This window comes from Macaca fascicularis, chromosome 5, assembly GCF_037993035.2.
Source record: "Macaca fascicularis isolate 582-1 chromosome 5, T2T-MFA8v1.1".
Taxonomy (NCBI): Eukaryota; Metazoa; Chordata; class Mammalia; order Primates; family Cercopithecidae; genus Macaca; species Macaca fascicularis.
Window position 1 is genome coordinate 161,433,859 of NC_088379.1, and position 16,944 is coordinate 161,450,802.

Here is a 16,944-nt window from a genome sequence, read left to right on the forward strand (position 1 = left end):
TTAAATATTGCCAAATATCTGCTAATCACAAGATCTAAATTTCTCTTTTACTATATATCAAGAACTCGAATGATGATTAAATAAGTATAATAAAGAGTTCCAAAGTGTAACATAGCTTCATTATCAAACATTAATCCTCTTTTATTTTACCTTTTCCCTCATATAGCTCATTTTTCTGCCTATTTTACAGTTTTAAAATGTCAGTGACTATCTGGTATCATTGTTCAAGAAAATATGAAAGTGGAATCATTCATTTTTGCATTTATGTGCCAATGTCTGAAAGTCTAAAATTTCTATTATTACAAATAAGCATCAAAGTATAAGTTAAATGAAAAGTTCACAAAAATTTGGATTAATAATGATAAAATTAAACTAACAGTGATTTATAATGGAAGGAAAAATAAAATGAAAGCCACAACCTACACGAAGCAGGTTTTAGGATGTACTGTGTGAAGTTTGTTCTGTGCAAAACAAAAATGCCAACTGCCTGTATCTGCACAAGCAAGAGAGCCACTTTGTAACACTGCCAAGTATCATATGTCAGCAGGACTTCCAAGTACAGTACAGTACATTGAGTTGAGTTTTTGGTAAACTCTACAAACAAATTAACTTTGGTTTACACATTAAAAATTGTTAATGCTCAGTAACTCACATATTATTATACTAACTCTTATTCATGCTCAAAACAAGAAAGAATTTTAGTTTGTTCATCAGCAGAGAGGACCTGCCTTCATTTTTTAGAAGTTAATATTAGACATACAACTTAATGATTCAAATTCCAATATCCGGTGTTTATTAATAGAATAACAAATGCATGGCAATGATCCGTATTATATAAGGCCTCTCTTTGAAGCCATTGATTGTCGCTAAACATGCATGTCCAAATTAAGATTTCCATAAATTCTGCTGCTCTGAGTAAAATCTGTGTCCTTTTTTGTCTTCTGAGTGAAATCCTTCTGAAGTACCCATTTGAATCACAAACTAAGCTTGTTTTTGTTGAAAATGTAGTGGATATCTGCCTAGATTGGGGTAAGGAAGATAATTAACAAGGCATGAATTAAAATTATGATATGCATTTTTAAAAGATAAGCAAAAATATATTTTTAATTAATCACTCAACTGTAATATTATTTGACCAGTTTAAATAACTTTAAATTTACATTTGAAACATTTTGAAAGGACAGAGGATAGCTTACAAACCTATTGTAAAAGTTTAAGAGATAAATATGTAATTCACATTCCCATCTGCCATATCCAAACTATTTTCATTTTATCCAATTATTACATATTTGTTCATAAGTACATATGATTTGCTGAAGTTTTGCTTTTTTTTACTTATATCATTAAAAACCATTATTTAATCTATATATTAACTCAAAATAGACGATTCTGTGGTATCATTTAGCTCCATGATGTTAGCAGTTTATAACCAGAAAGGTTCACTTCTCACTCACTCTGAATGCCTATTACAGGTTTTGGGAGCCTCTGCTTCAGAGCTTGTCAGTTAGAGATCCAGACTGAGAAAGGATGAGGGGAGAGGAGACTCACACACAGCTTCAAAGCTCTGCTTGCAGGTGAAGCACAGAACTGTCATCCACATTTGCTTGGCCACCTAACTTCAAAGGAGCAAGGAAATGCAATTTTACCACAAGCCTGGAAAGGAAGAAGAACATGTGTTTTTTTTCAGTAGTGCTAATGATTAGACTGCCTATAATTAAACATTGCATTTTCTTTTAATCTTTCTACAATCATGCATAGTGCTACAATGAATATTTTCACATAATTTTTTCTGTCATTTCTTTAGAACAAACTCCCAATAATAGAATTACTGGATCAAGAATATGAATAGTATAATGACCCAATACATATTACCTATTTCTTTTCAGTATTATAGTAAATAAATATCTTACTCTGTTAGGAGCCACTTGTTACTCATCTTGATATCTCTAGTCCTACCAGTGTCCTAGGGTACAGCCAATTAAATCTTTACTAATAAATAAGATATTACATTCTAGCTTATGATTCTGCACTTGAATTTTATTTGTCTTGAAATATCAAGTCTTTAAATTGAGAAACTTAAATTATTTTAATTGAGAAAAAATATTTTGGAGAGTCATAATTGTTTAGAAATCTACAATTTTTTTATTTGCACATCAATTTGCAATGCCAAACACAGATCGTTCATAGAGGAGGTTTGGCACAATCTTATTTGTACTAGTATATATATATACACACACACACATATATACACTAGTATATATATACACACACACATAGATACACATATATATGTATATATGTGTATATACATATATATGTATATATGTAACTGAATATATATATGTGCATGTCTGTGTATAGCATTCATACACATATATATATATAAAGTATATATTAATATATACAAATGCTGCTATTTTAAGAGCAAGAAAATCATATCTAGACTTACCTAGAACTTCTTTGATAATGACACTTAGGGTTCTTACTTGCATTCAAGAAAAACAGACTGGTTAATTGAAAAAATATATATTTTGAAAGGAAACTGGGTAGCTTATTAAATTACTAGGGAGACTGGAAAAAAAAAAACTTCAAAAAATAAGTAGAAACCCTTATAGCCAAAACCTGCCCATGTGAATATCTGCGTGAGGACTTTGCTCACCCAGACACTTTGCTGTGTCCACTGCATCCCAGACACCACGGTTGGCATACATGCCATAGTTACCATATGACATGGATGTATTTGCTTCCTTTATTCCACTCCTGCCTTTGGCAACTGAAAGGCAATGCTATTGCCTCTGCACTGTCTCTCCTTTCATTTCCTCTAGGTGCAAATGTCTAAGTGGGAATAGGTAATGAGCCAAGAATAGGTCAAATGCCCAAAACCTGGCTTCAAGAGGGGAGGCCTCGATATCTGGGATTTTCTGCTCGTATATACAGAGACCAGACCTATTCCACCAAGGTGAATGCAGGGAGGTATTCCCCCGACATAGTCAGGGAGTTCAGAAGCAGGACAGCATAAATAAATAATTACAAAACTGAAAATAAATATTGACTACAATTAATTTAATTAGACATTTTCTGCAATTCAATTCATTTTATTCCATTCCACATCTCCCCATTCAAGCCCCATTGACACTGCTCTGTTCATTTGATCTGTCCTTTATGCTTTAAGGTTTAAAAGTTTTGCTTTTTGTTTTCTTCATATGAAGAGATTATTCATTTTAAATTTCCTTTGATGAGTCATGTGCTACTGCTTTTAGAGTTTCTGATGCACTTCCCTTTTTACATTTGATTATGTAATTCCCTAATGACATAACCAAAATCTATATAGCATATCCAAAAATGTGTTGCCAGTCTTTCAAGATATCTTCTTTCTATGGTTTGAGGGAAGAGAAACATGTAGGTAGTATTGCTAATAAGGCAGGAATGAAGATACACAAAACAACAGGTCTTTGTTCCTAAAAGTTCTCTATTGGAAAAGACCAAAAAAAACTCAATACAAACATACATGTAATATAAAAGAAGTAGGTACTGAATGCACTGGGCACACGAAAAAAGACTGTGATCGGTCCTACTTAGGAAAAGTTTGAGAGTGGATATTTGAGCTAAATATTTCCTTTTGTCTGAAGTCTATAATGAATAACGAGGAATAAGCATTTATAGGAAACTTTGCCACATTGATTTCCTTAATAAAACCCCTCTAAAATATGAATTTTAGTTTAGTTTGGGGTTTTCTTTGAGACGTGGTTGCACTCTGTCACCCACACTGGAGTGCAGTGGCACAATTTCAGCTCACTGAAGCCTCCACCTCCCGGGGTTAAAGCAATTCTCCTGCCTCAGCCACCCAAGTAGCTGGGATTATGCATACACCACCTCGCAGGGCTATTTTTCGTATTTTTAGTAGAGATGGGGTTTTGCCCTGTTGCCCAGGCTCGACTTGAACTCCTGAGCTCAAGCAATCCGCCCACCTTGGCCTCCCAAAGTTCTGGGATTATAAGTGTGAGCCTATATATATATATATATTATATATATTATATATATATAACCAACAAGACCCAGATTTTTGTTCCCTTCCTTCTCCACTATCTCCTCATACTTTCTCCCACTTATTATCATTAATAATTACTTTGCAGTACAGTTTGAATTTAAAAACATTGATCTAATCCAACTATCTCAATTCTCAGAGGATGAAACTCTAGTTGAGAGACATGAAGTGATTCAAATCTTGGTTGCAAAGTCAAGTGTAAGGCAAAGACGGTGAGAACTATGAAGGATTGCTCACACCGAGACTAGGTGAAAGTGCAACACAGTGTTTAGTTAGGAATTTAATTAACTTAGGAAAATATTTGTTAGGTAAGAAAATTGGGCTCAAAAGTATGACTCCTTTAAGAAGGTATTTTCAGCTAAACTTTAAAAATTATTCTAAAACTAGAGGTTCCCTACAATGAAATGAATCACCTTACATGACAATGAATGCCTGTATGTTTGGTGTATCACTGTAGGTGATAAAATATGAGGACCAACAGTGCCTTGGAAGAAATCATTACTTTGAAGTGAAGATTCTTCTAGAAGATTCTAAGGTGAGGAGATGACATCTGACTCCTGGTCAGATGACTCATGAGAGAGCTCCATTTCTGCCACTGCCTAATTCTTTTATCTGGGGCACATCACTTACTTGTCACTAGAATATCATGATGATCACTAGAGGTTGTACATATAAATCGTAAGAATGTGTATACTATGCTTAATAATCTGAAATTTTTCTTTAGACACCCAACACTCTATCAAATATATTATTATTTAAAAATAATTGTTATGAAACTTAAAAGATTTTGAGTGTTTGAGCCACTGCAAGAATTTAACAATAACAAGAATAACAACAAAAGGGTCCCTCATCCTTTCTTTAGAAATGAATTCTCAGGTCATATATTGAGAGATTCTCTTTCAATCTCTGGAAGTCTGTTGAACTCCCATTTACTGCTGCTAAATTAGCAGTCTAACCTGTGCAGCTAATGAATAACACAATAAAGTGAGGAAAGGTTTATCATTATCTTTTCCTCATTGCCCTTATCATTTTTATTTCGTGGAGGTATAGCCTCTAACACAAATCAGCACCACTAAGCCCAACACTCTACTTTGTTGGAAGGGCAGGAATTTATACCTGTGTGTAAATAGGATCCTGTCCTTTAGAAATTATAGGAGGGACAGAACAAGATGAGAGTTTGTTTTACTCTTTTAAATCCAGAAACATGGAAGAGAGAAATAAAAAGAAAGGAAAGAAGCAAGCAAGGAAGGAAGGAAGGAAGGAAGGAAGCAAGGAAGGAAGGAAGGAAGGAAGGAAGGAAGAAAGGAAGGAAGGAAGGAAGGGAAGGAGGGAGGGAGGGAGGGAGGGAGGGAGGGAAACAGGAAGGAAAGGGAAAAGCAAAAAAAAAAAAAAGCATTTAAGAAAAGAGAACTTGAAGATGCTTGTTTTTATGAATGTATTAAATTCAATGTTTATTTTCTCCAGTGTGCAAAAATGGAACCCAGCATGTAAGGATTAGTTCAAATTGATTTGAAGGCAATCTTTTTATGAATGATCTTTCAAAGAGAAAACATGGTATGTTCTGGCACCAGGAAGGCATTGCCAGGAAGCATATTTAGCAATTTACTTTCAAAGTAGGAAATATTCATTAGATCCAAATACCAAGTAGTTTGTAGGACATGTTCATGCACAAACTTGATCCTAACACTGCTGAACATTATCTCTATCTGGTCTTAATTCGGGTGTTGCTTACAATATTGCCTTTCAGTTTTATCCCTGATAGATATTAACTCAATATATCAACATAGTGCAATTAAACTTGTTATCTTGTCCTTTAGGAACACAGAGAAAAACTATAAACAGAAGAAAATCAACAATTTGATTATTTAGTCATTTATAAGCTCTTCATGTAATATGTGAAAATAGATAAAAACTGCCACTGGTAAAACTAACAGTAACAATAAAATACATTACAGTTGCATTTTGTAAAAGAAAGGAAGAATTTTATCTTTAGAAAATTCCTAGAGTAATTAAAACTTAATCTGATTTTTTTTGCTTGAAGAAAGAGAAAAAAAAGTGAAAAAAGTAATTGGATCAAAATCACACAAAGGAAATATCAAGTATTTCACTCTTAAAAAACATATTAAAACATTATGTATACTCCAGCACAATGATTTATTCAGAATTAGTTACCTATTAAAATTAAATTTCTAAAGACGCAACATGATTTGCCATTCTCACTACCACATACCTACATCTGTCAAATGTGTCTTCAACAGAAAACTACATACCTCAAAAATCAAGATCTCAGAATCATGCTTCCTGCTTTGGTAATACCCAAAGGCATGATTATCTACTACTGGAAAAAAACACACCCTATTTTATGTGTTGCTACTGCTAACTTGGGACAGTTTTCTGTTCTGATTTCTCCCACAGTTATCTGAGCAAAGATAAGAATCAGATTATGTAGTTTCCAAGGGAAAAAAAATAACAGATTCGAACATTGTGGGAAATAGATAACCTGCTTTACAGGGAAATAAATACAAAATTGTGTATGTATATATAACTAAGCGATAGTAACACTGGTAACATTAGAACATTAAAATAATGGCATACTTAATGTACTTAAAATTCATTTCCTTCTTTGCACCAATGATCCTATTCCAGAAACTGTTATCTATGTACAATGTAGACGAGTTCTCACATGATCACAAAGTTAATGCTATGTTAACACACACTTCCATCAAGTGGTCCTCGAAGGGAATTAAGTGGTCAGGATGCTGAGTGCCTGTAGTTCCACATTGTTCAGAGTGTGCCTTAAAACTTAGTCGTCCCTATGTATTTTTATCCATCATTTTCTCACTTCATTTCACACTGCCCTTTCTTCCAACTGAAAGCAACATAAAGTAGCAGAGCAGCAACAACGACATAAACTTGTCCGTATCATTCATTGATTCATTCACACAAAAATACTTAGACTTCCTACTATGTGCCAAACACTTTTCTAAGTGCATTGTAATCATTAATAGAAAAAGTAGCCAAGGGTCGATGCCATGATGGAGCTCATATTCTGCAGTAGACTTGCAATAAATAAAGATAAATTACAGAGTAAGTTAGAAAGTTGTAAATTATTTAAAAAAAAAAAGGATGAAATTAAAAGAGATCAAGAATGCTTGTGGTATGGGCACAGTTTGTAATTCCTAATCGTGTATTTAGGATAGTTCTTTTTAATCCAGCAGGTACTTAGTAGGCGGGTGACGTTTGATCAGTAAGTCAAAGAAGGTTAGTTATAGTTGATGTGGATTCACTTGTGGGAGAGCATTTCAGGCAGAGAAAACAGCCAGTGCAAAAGCCCTAAGAGGTCATTGTACAGAATTTGACTTTTACTATGGGGGAAAGAGGAAATCACTGCAAGGTTTTGAGTAGGAGAGGGATATTATCTGATTTACATTTTTAAATGATCACTTTGGTTGCTGTAATGAGACTCTAGAGGGGAAGTTAGAAGCAAAATGACAAGCTGGAAGCCGTTAAATAAAGCAGGTAAAAGGTAATAATGGTTTAAACTCAGATGGTAGAAGTGGAGATGGTGAGAAATGACTAGATTCCAGGAAATAAGTGGTTGTGAGAAAAAATTTTAAAATTGTATTATTTGGAATTCGTAAAGACGACCGTAATAAACACAAAGTAGAACCTTGAGTTACTGATTCTATTTTTGCGGTCAATCGCATGAATGTTGTTGGAAAAATCAAAACCAACTTCACTTGTGCGTGGTCCAAAGTTTTAAACATTTTGAATCAAATAGAATTTCTTACCATCAGAATATGGCATCATTTCTTATTTTAAGTAATTTCCCAGTAGTTCCTATGTGGCAGGCACAATGATACTGAAGGTATAAAAGGACAAATCAAAAGTAGCTCCAGTATGCTTTGGTAAAGAACAAAAATTATTTAAATAAGCAAGATAAATAGTGATGTTATTCTGGCGCTAGAAGTTTGAAGAGGATACTTTAGAGAACAAAGAGGAGCAGGATGCTTAGTGATAGAGGGGGAAGGTGTGAAGGGGAATTTAATAAGAATTCTTTGGTATGATACCCTTGAAAAGAGTCTTAAAATGTGAATAATATTCTCTACAATGATCGGTGTATTTGGGAAGGAAAAAGGAATGTAAACACAACACAGAAAAATGACCTGGAAGGTACTTTGAAACAAGTGTAGGTAGTTTGGTGATTGAAGCATAGAATTGTTGGAAGACAATTCTCCAGGGGCTTCTGCTGTTTCTGTGCATCACGCAAAAGAAGCATTAATTGCACATTTTTTTCAGAACTACTTTTTCAAGGATCCTTTTATAGCAAATAACATTAGAAGATAGAGATTGTGATTCCTTCCAGAACAAATGGCTGGTTTGTGTATAGCTTTGGAAAATACAGACAGTGTCTTCTGGGAAGGCACGCTTATTATCCAGTATAAAAGATTCGTGTTCCCTGGCTTCAGAGTTCCTCTGCTATGCTACAAGCCCACTCTGTGAGCAGCATCCACCTGGGATCCCTCCATAATATCCCCATGGGACTTGGGGGACAAAAGGAGCTGGTGCATACTTGAAACTCACACTGCTCACTGGGCCTTGATTTCTAATAAAGTTCTTTATCTCATATAAAGTCAGGAAAGAGTCCACATGACCATTCTCATTTCTGACACCAATGTAAAGTTTCAGGGTCACTCAGATGACCCTCAGTTTTGAACCTTTTCTGGAAGGACTCACAGAACTCACTGAAAGCAGTTATATTATGGTGTATTACAGCAAAAATAAAAATAGAGGTTAGAATCAGCCAAGAGAAGACATGCATGGGGCAGAGTGCAAGAGCACTCCAAACGTGGGGCTTCCAGTTACGTTTTACCAGGGGAGTCACAGACAGCATTCACCCCTCCAGTAATGATGTGTATGCACTTATTGCCAACGTGAGCCTCAGTGCCAACGTCTTTATTGAGGTTGCACCACGTTGATATGGTTTACTGTCCATGTGGTTGGCCTCAGTCTCCAGGCCCTGTGGAAATTTAGATAATACAACATGACCCCAAATCCCCCCTATAAAGTAGGTTGTTACACGGTCTGGCATCTTCCGATGCCCCCGGGTAAACGAAGATACTTTAATCTGGCAGCACATTCCAAGTGTTTAGAGATTACCTCCCAGGAGCTGAGGGAAAAACCAGACCTCCGTTTGCAGAAGGTTAAATTCTTTACTGTACACGCTAGCCTGGAGCTCTCATGTTTTCTCTCAGTAGCCATGAAACTGTGGCAGGCTAACTTAGCTTGCAAATAGGGTAAAATCTCAGATCCTACACAGGTTTTGACAGGAATATAAACAAAAATTTATTAGGAACTGTGCCTAGGAAAAAAGGTAATCAAGGGCCATATCATGGATTCTTTTTATCCTTACTAAATGGTTGAATTTTATTCTTCAGTTCATTAAAAGTGTATGTGTTTAGAACACCAGTCCACATTAGAAATATTATTTTTTAACCATCACATAACATCTCTCTCTCTATATATATATATACACATATATATAACCATTTTATATATACACACCTTATGTGTATATATGTATAGCCATATATATAATGGCAAAGTTTGTAATTAGAATGATTCAAGTTTATGAGTTTTTAGAGATAGTATTCTAGAAAACTAGAGGGTGAAGGCATTGAAGATATTGGCAAGAAAGATATTGATTAATGATCCAGACTATCAGGTGGATCAGAGAGTCATGAAGGGATGCCTACTAATGTTAGTGGAGAAAAAGATGGGTACAGGACAATAGAAGACAAAGAGCAGGTATGAAAGGAATAAAGGAGAGAGTTATGGACTGACAGAAGAATGTAATGAATAATTGATTTGCTAGAGTTTAACGCTTCATAAATGGGTCAGCTAAACTAATAACAACATTTACTTCAAGAGAGTTGGTTCCAAGTTAAGATTGACTATAAGCAAAATTTTACGCCAGAAAGAACATAGTAAACTTGAAACCGGCATGAGCCATATACATGTGAGGCATTATCAAACAATGAAAAGAATACATGCTAGAAGCCAAAATTCTAAATGAATAGAGGAGAGTGAAGCTGGTAAGTGATGGGATGGAAGTGTTACATAGCATGACAAGAACCCCAAAGAAAGAAGGATAGAAAAGTAATTATCTGCAATTTTCAATTGAGAGTTGGATTGATACCCATATTTCCCCTATGTTGTATGAAAGATTCAACAACTTTGATTTCAGTGGACTTCAAGGGAAAGGTCGTCAAATTTAAAAAGATCCAGGTTTCAAAATAGAAAAGGAATGAGTGAGGAGAGGGGATGTTAGATATTCTCTGAAGAACACTAGACACATAAGAATGTAGGAATGTGTGCTAACAGTGAACCTGGCTTACACTAATCATCAATATTGTGACAGTTAATTTTCTGTGTCAACTTCCCTGGGTCACAGGATGCCCAGATATTTGGTTAAACATTATTTTGGATGTTCCTATGTGGATGTTTCTGGATGAGACTGACATTTGAATCGGTAGACTGAGTAAAGAAGATTGTCCTTCTAATGTGGGCAGTCCTTATTCAATTTGTTGAAGGCCGGAATAGAAAAAAACAATGGGCTCACTAAGGGATAATTCACTCTCTCTGCCTGCTTCATTGTCTTTGACCTGGGACATCCATCTTGGCTTTGGACTCAGATTCAGACTGGAACTCCACCATCAGCGCTCCTGTCTCTTAACATACCAACTACGGATGATGGAACTTCTACTACTGGTTCTGTTTCTCTAAGAACCAGACAAATAGGAATGGGGAGATGTCATCATGGAAGGCACAATGATAGAAAGACTGGAGAAAGAGGTACATCAAAGAAAATGAATGAGAGGTCACATTACTATGTGACGCCAAGAATGAGAGGCCTACTAAGACTGACTTTCTGCAAGCTTCTAAGCTCACTAAGCACATGGTCCTAGTTGCAGACTAAGTGTTATTGAGTAACCAGAGTTTAATCTTCATCAAAGTTCTAAATAGGATAGTACTAAAAGGATGAGCTGGTTTCCTAGATGTCATCTCCTGGTTAAATTATCTGACACAGTATCTTGGTTGTCTTAGCATTAACAGTAGAAAGTATAGTGTCCTGGTGTGAGAAGGTCAAACATCTCCCATGGCAAAGGGAGAAAAATATATACTTTAAAAAGAATCACTGCTACTAGAAGCACACATAATGCTTAATTTATTGAATAATTCAGGAATGTGATAATATCCACCTGAAATAATCAGACTAAAGAGGAATTAAAGACATTAAGTGGGGAAACAGATTAAAATGAGAGACAGTTTTCTTAAGTGGGATGTTACTAAGGAAACTGAACCATACATCTTCCTAAGTCCTTCTATTTCTACTTATATTTGAGAGCCGTAATGTGGCTCTTTGAATTATGTGACTATGTTATGCACAGAACTGTGATCCCTAAGGAGATCTCGGCTTAAGCAAAAGCAGATCATTAAGCATCAGGCTAACAACGAAATGGCATTGCTTCACTTTCAATTAGCAAATTGTCCCTGCAGACTTGACATTCCTAAGTACATTAAGAGGTTCAAGTAAGGCCTGCCAGGGAAAGAAAAAAAGCAAAGAGAAGGATTAAGAACTAACATTTAATGAAGTTCTTAACCTTTCTTGTTTCATAAACCTCTAGTGAATCCTATGATCTCCTTATCACGGTAATGCATAAAAATGCAGAGGATTACAAAAGAATTCAAGTACACTGAAATGCAGTCATCAAAATATATTTTTAAATAGTGATGTTCTAATATGTGTGCTTTTTTGTTAAGACATCAAATAATAAAATATAGTGGCATCTCTAATAATTACCATAATTTTGAAGTGGTAGTATGTATAAGAAATATTTTAGGCACCTGCCACAGAAATAATGTGATATAAAAGTATCTGTGACTTCTATTAGTGACAAAAATCACAGGTAGTAATAATATAGCTTGAACGTATTTTTGGATTATATAAATGATGTAATAAATGATCAGTTTCACTTAGAGGTTAAGAAAAATACAGATATAATTTTTCCCATGCAACACATGTACTCTCTGAATTCTATCCATTAACTGCAAAGAAGTTAAAAAGAAAGCCCACTGAAAGGAGTCTCTTCTGTGCCAGCTTTTGTGCTATAGAAGACACAAAATGATTGAGAACTTAGCCTTGGCTTCAGGCATATTAAAATCTAACAAAGTAACCTAGAGTGTAGTGATCTAGTTAATAAAGAATAAGACAATCTTCTTGTAAAATTAACAACAGGGATATTATATGCTCCAGATAGTCTATCTGAATATGCATTTAAGACTCTAGACCTAGAGAAACTGTCTTACATGTACACCAGGGGCAATTATGTTATTACAGTATTCTTAGCAAAATTATAAAGCTGTAAACAACCCAATAAATAAATAAAAAAGATCAATAAAAAGAGGTTTTATATAAAGTGGGATTTATTAATGAGATGAAACATTACATGTTAAATGATAAAATATTGGCTGTGATACTGGCATGATAGTGATATAGGTATTTACATTAATGGTCATAGCTACACTATTCATGTAGGTATCAACATTATAGTAATATCTATGGAACCCATGGGGAAATCGCTAAGACATAACACGCGGGAGGAAAAAAGCAAGCAAAAGGATGGTGCAGACAGTATAATTCATTCATGTAATTTAAAAAATCAAAATCACCTCGTCTCTACTAAAAATACAAAAAATTAGCTGGGAGTGGTGGCGGGCGCCTGTAGTCCCAGCTACTCAGGAGGCTGAGGCAGGAGAATGGCATGAACCCAGGATGCGGAGCTTGCAGTGAGCTGAGATCGCGTCACTGCACTCCAGCCTGGGCGACAGAGCGAGACTCTGTCTCAAAAAAAAAAAAAAAAAAAAAAAAATCAAAGTCAAAACAATGCTATTTATTTCTTATGGAATCCAGCCACTATCCGGGGGAATGATGGGACTAAGGATGCTATGGTAAAGTGACTTTAGCAATATTTGTAAAACAATATAGTAAAATATTGATAAGTATTTATTCTGGGATGTAGAAATACGGATATTTGTTATAAGATCTGAGGAGTAGATCAGAAGGAATAATGTCAAAAGTCTGATGGTTCAAAAAAAATAAAGATGAAGAAGAAAAGAAACTTTCCATTAGAGGCCCCAGTGCTTGGTCTAGGGACTTGCAGAGGCAGAATACATAACACAAGGCTGTTTTTTACAGGCAACTGGGATTTTAAGGAATCATAGTACCACTACAAAATGTGATTACTAATGATATTTGAATGCTCTATTTTCATGGAATATAAATGTGATTTAAAATATGGGTGGGTGACAAACTATAATAATAATTTTTTTTTTACAAATCATTATTGCATGCAGTGGGCTTTGTAAACATTTAATCCTGACAGAAATCCAATTAGAGTTCTTTTACAGATTAGGATACTCAGATCAGATAGGTTTGATGACTTGCCAAAGCTCATACAGCATATGGTAAGAGATAAGAAGTAAACTCATGCAGACACTCCAGAGCTCATGCTCCCAAGCACAGTTCCGTGCATGTGCGGGCACACCCATGATCGACCAGGACTCAGAGCTCGCAAGGAAGGAATCAGTGATATGTGGAAAGCTCGAGGTTGCATCTTTTCTGCCGTCAAATTTTTATTGAGTGACTATTCTATGCTAGGTTCCAGCTTAGGAGGTTTTATGTATATGTGCTATTTCTTAATCATTAAAAAATACTTTTGAAAAACTACCATTTGCAAGATACCATGAAAAAATGCTGATACAAATAAAGATGAATAAAGCATGGGGCCTGAGTTGAAGGAGATTGTAATCTAGAGCAGAAACCAACATATAAACTGCTAATAATATTACATGCCTTAACCAATTTGTTGAAAATTTGTCAAAGAAGTTTACAATAAAATTTAAGGTGGAAATAAAATCTTTGCCATAGTAAAACGGCAAAGCCCAATACGGAGGGGGAAAATATGATATATAGGTATAAAAAGAAAAATAAGTTACTAAATAATTCTTAGAAAAAATGATGTGCACAGGTACCCTAGAACTTAAAGTATAATAATAAAAATAAATAAATAAATAAATAAAAAGGGGGGGGAAGAATGGCCATTATTAAAAAGTCAAAAAACAATAGATGTTGGCATGGGTGTGGTGAAAAGGGAACGCTTACACAGTGCTGGTAGGAATGTAAATTAGTACTACCTATATGGAAAGCAGTATGGAGATTTCTTTTTTTTCTTCTTCCTTTTTTCTTTTTCTTTTTTTTTTTTTTTTTTTTTTTTTTTTTTTTTTTTTTGACGGAGTTTCGCTCTTGTTGCCCAGGCTGGAGTGCAGTGGCACAATCTGGGCTCACCACAACCTCCGCCTCACGGGATCAAGAGATTCTCCTGCCTCAGCCTCCTGAGTAGCTGGGATTGCAGGCAGCGCACACCACCACTCCCAGCTAATTCTGTATTTTTAGTAGACACGAGGTTTCTCCATGTTGGTCAGGCTGGTCTCCAACTCTGCCCTGAGGTGGTCCTCCCACCTCGGCCTCTCAAAGTGCTGGGATTACAGGCATGAGCCATCGCGCCCAGCCTTAGATTTTTAAAGAACTAAAAGTAGATCCACCATTCTGTCCAGCAATCCCACTACTGGGTATCTACCTAAAGGAAAATAAGTCATTTTATGAAAAAGACACCTGCGCACATACGTTTATTGCAGCACAATGCACAATTGTAAATATATGGAACCAACCTAAGTACCTATCGACCAATGTGTGGATAAAGAAAATACGGTATATATACATCATGGAATACTACTCAGCCATAAAAAATAATAAAATAATGTCTTTTTCAGGAAAAAAACGAAGAAAAATGATGATTTCTAGAAGCCAACAAGGGTTTTTATTTTAAGAAAAGAGTTATCATAACAGGGCTATGTTATAACAAGCAGTTTGATTTAACTAAATACTTAGTCAAATTCACCTTAAGGACCAATGGAGTGTCAGATGTCACGATCCATCAAAAGGGACAGTCCTCTTATAGAAGCTTCTAGCATAGTTTCTGAAATAAAAACAAAAACAAACAAAATTCTTCAACCACATATATTCACTAAACAATTCAGATTCAAGTAAATAACAAATAAATTTCCATTAAAATTTGAATATGACACTTAAAATGTCCATAGGTGGTTTGAAAAGTTAGTACCATTTCATAAAGAACTTAAAAATCATAATATTTATTAGGGAAACGTTTTGATGGATTTCCCTATTAGAGAGGTTTTCTAAAAGGTATAATGGTGATTGATAAATATTTTAAAACAGTATGTTTAAAAATGCTTTTTAAAATAGTATAATCAAATGTTTAACTAAAAGTAAAATACTAAAATTATATTCCCCAAAACAACTTTTCATAAAAATCTGTAGATCCTTATCTAAGACATTTGCATATTTGTTTCTAATTTTATACTCCACATTTATGTATATTTTAAATTTCAGCCCCCCCAAAAAATCATACAGCCTGATGGTTATTGATCCTCAAGCCCTCCAAAGACTGTGTAGACACACTGAACATAACTGCTTTGTTTGTATCAAATGGGACTTTTTGTTTCTTAAAGAATGAGTAACACTCATTGTTTTGCTTTTTCAATTTGATGATTTCTGGTTTTTATTTATATCTTTGATAGAAAAGCCAATTTAAAATAGTGAAATTTTCCTACCATACCAGTAATGTAGAAATATGTCTATTGAATGGAAAATGAGTAGGATGATGATAATTAAAAATGCAAGCCTTTACTTACTTGTTAATTCATCCAACAATGTAATGAGTACCTACTACCTGCAAGGTAATGAATTGCACGTATACAAATAAGTCAGAAATAGCTCCGGCCCTCATGGAAAATTTCATATTGTTACTATGTTTTTTGCCTTTGGTTTATGCCTGTTATTTCCATGATAATTAACTGCTCTTATAAAATCAGAGTATATTACTCACTTTTGTATCAACATAAAGATGTAAATCCAGCCTAGTAACTTCAGGTAAAACAGAGCAAAACCAACATTTGTTCTTAAAATGGAACTATAAATTCTGAGATATTCTCATAATTCAAACTATTCCTGCTTATTTTCCAGAAACATCTAAAAGCCCACAAGAAATAGGTTTTCAGCATCTGAGGCTGTGTTAATATTCATCCTCATAGCAATTTACAAATTTTTCTAAAGTTTCTTCCACCAAAGTTTCTGAATAATAAGAAAGGGAGGTTTTATGGTTAAGTAATGTGGGGAAAGAATGTGTTGAAATCATTTAAACCAGTATATTTACTATATAATGTCTCAGACCTTTGAATATGCTAATGTGTATTGTAACTCCAAACAAAGTACATCAAGTGCAGAATGTAGCATTTCATCAACTTATTTGACTTTGAAACTCTTTATTCAAATTCTACAAGTACTATTTCTGAGAAATACATTTTGAGGGAAAAATAGGCTAGCTAAGCACTTAGGAAATTGATGCATTCTAAGAGCAAACATAGTTTCACTAAGAAGTCATTTCAGTCAAGCCATTTCTAGTTTTAGATTACCGAACTGTTGTGCCTAGAGTATCAGAAAGCACATTTGAATTTCAGCAAAGTATTTTTTCATGACAGCAGGAAACGTGGGCAGATGACAGTTTGATTATTTGCCATCGCATCAGGTGAAATGAATTAATGCAAATTAATGAATTCATTATTGTTTATGAATGTCCAGTTTGTGAACTGACCTTGTAATCCTCAGTCTTCATGAGAAGATAGATGAATTATCACTAAATCTGCAGGAAACAGCTGATATACCAGTTCAGTTGAGAAACTATTTTTTTCTGTAAATG

The 16,944-nt window shown here is 34.7% G+C and overlaps 1 long non-coding RNA gene across 2 annotated transcripts in view; it reads right to left on the minus strand.

Annotated features, from left to right (window-relative positions):
• Nucleotides 1-443: 443 nt before the first annotated feature.
• Nucleotides 444-16,944, minus strand: part of LOC123573644 (uncharacterized) — a 167,410-nt gene continuing 150,909 nt past the window's right edge. For both annotated transcript variants that reach the window (XR_012435298.1, XR_006698352.2), the window contains 4 exons: nucleotides 16,840-16,935; nucleotides 15,067-15,144; nucleotides 1,455-1,653; nucleotides 444-1,019 (listed from right to left, as the gene is read on the minus strand). This is a non-coding gene — a long non-coding RNA (uncharacterized lncRNA). The remainder of the gene's footprint in view (nucleotides 1,020-1,454; nucleotides 1,654-15,066; nucleotides 15,145-16,839; nucleotides 16,936-16,944) is intronic.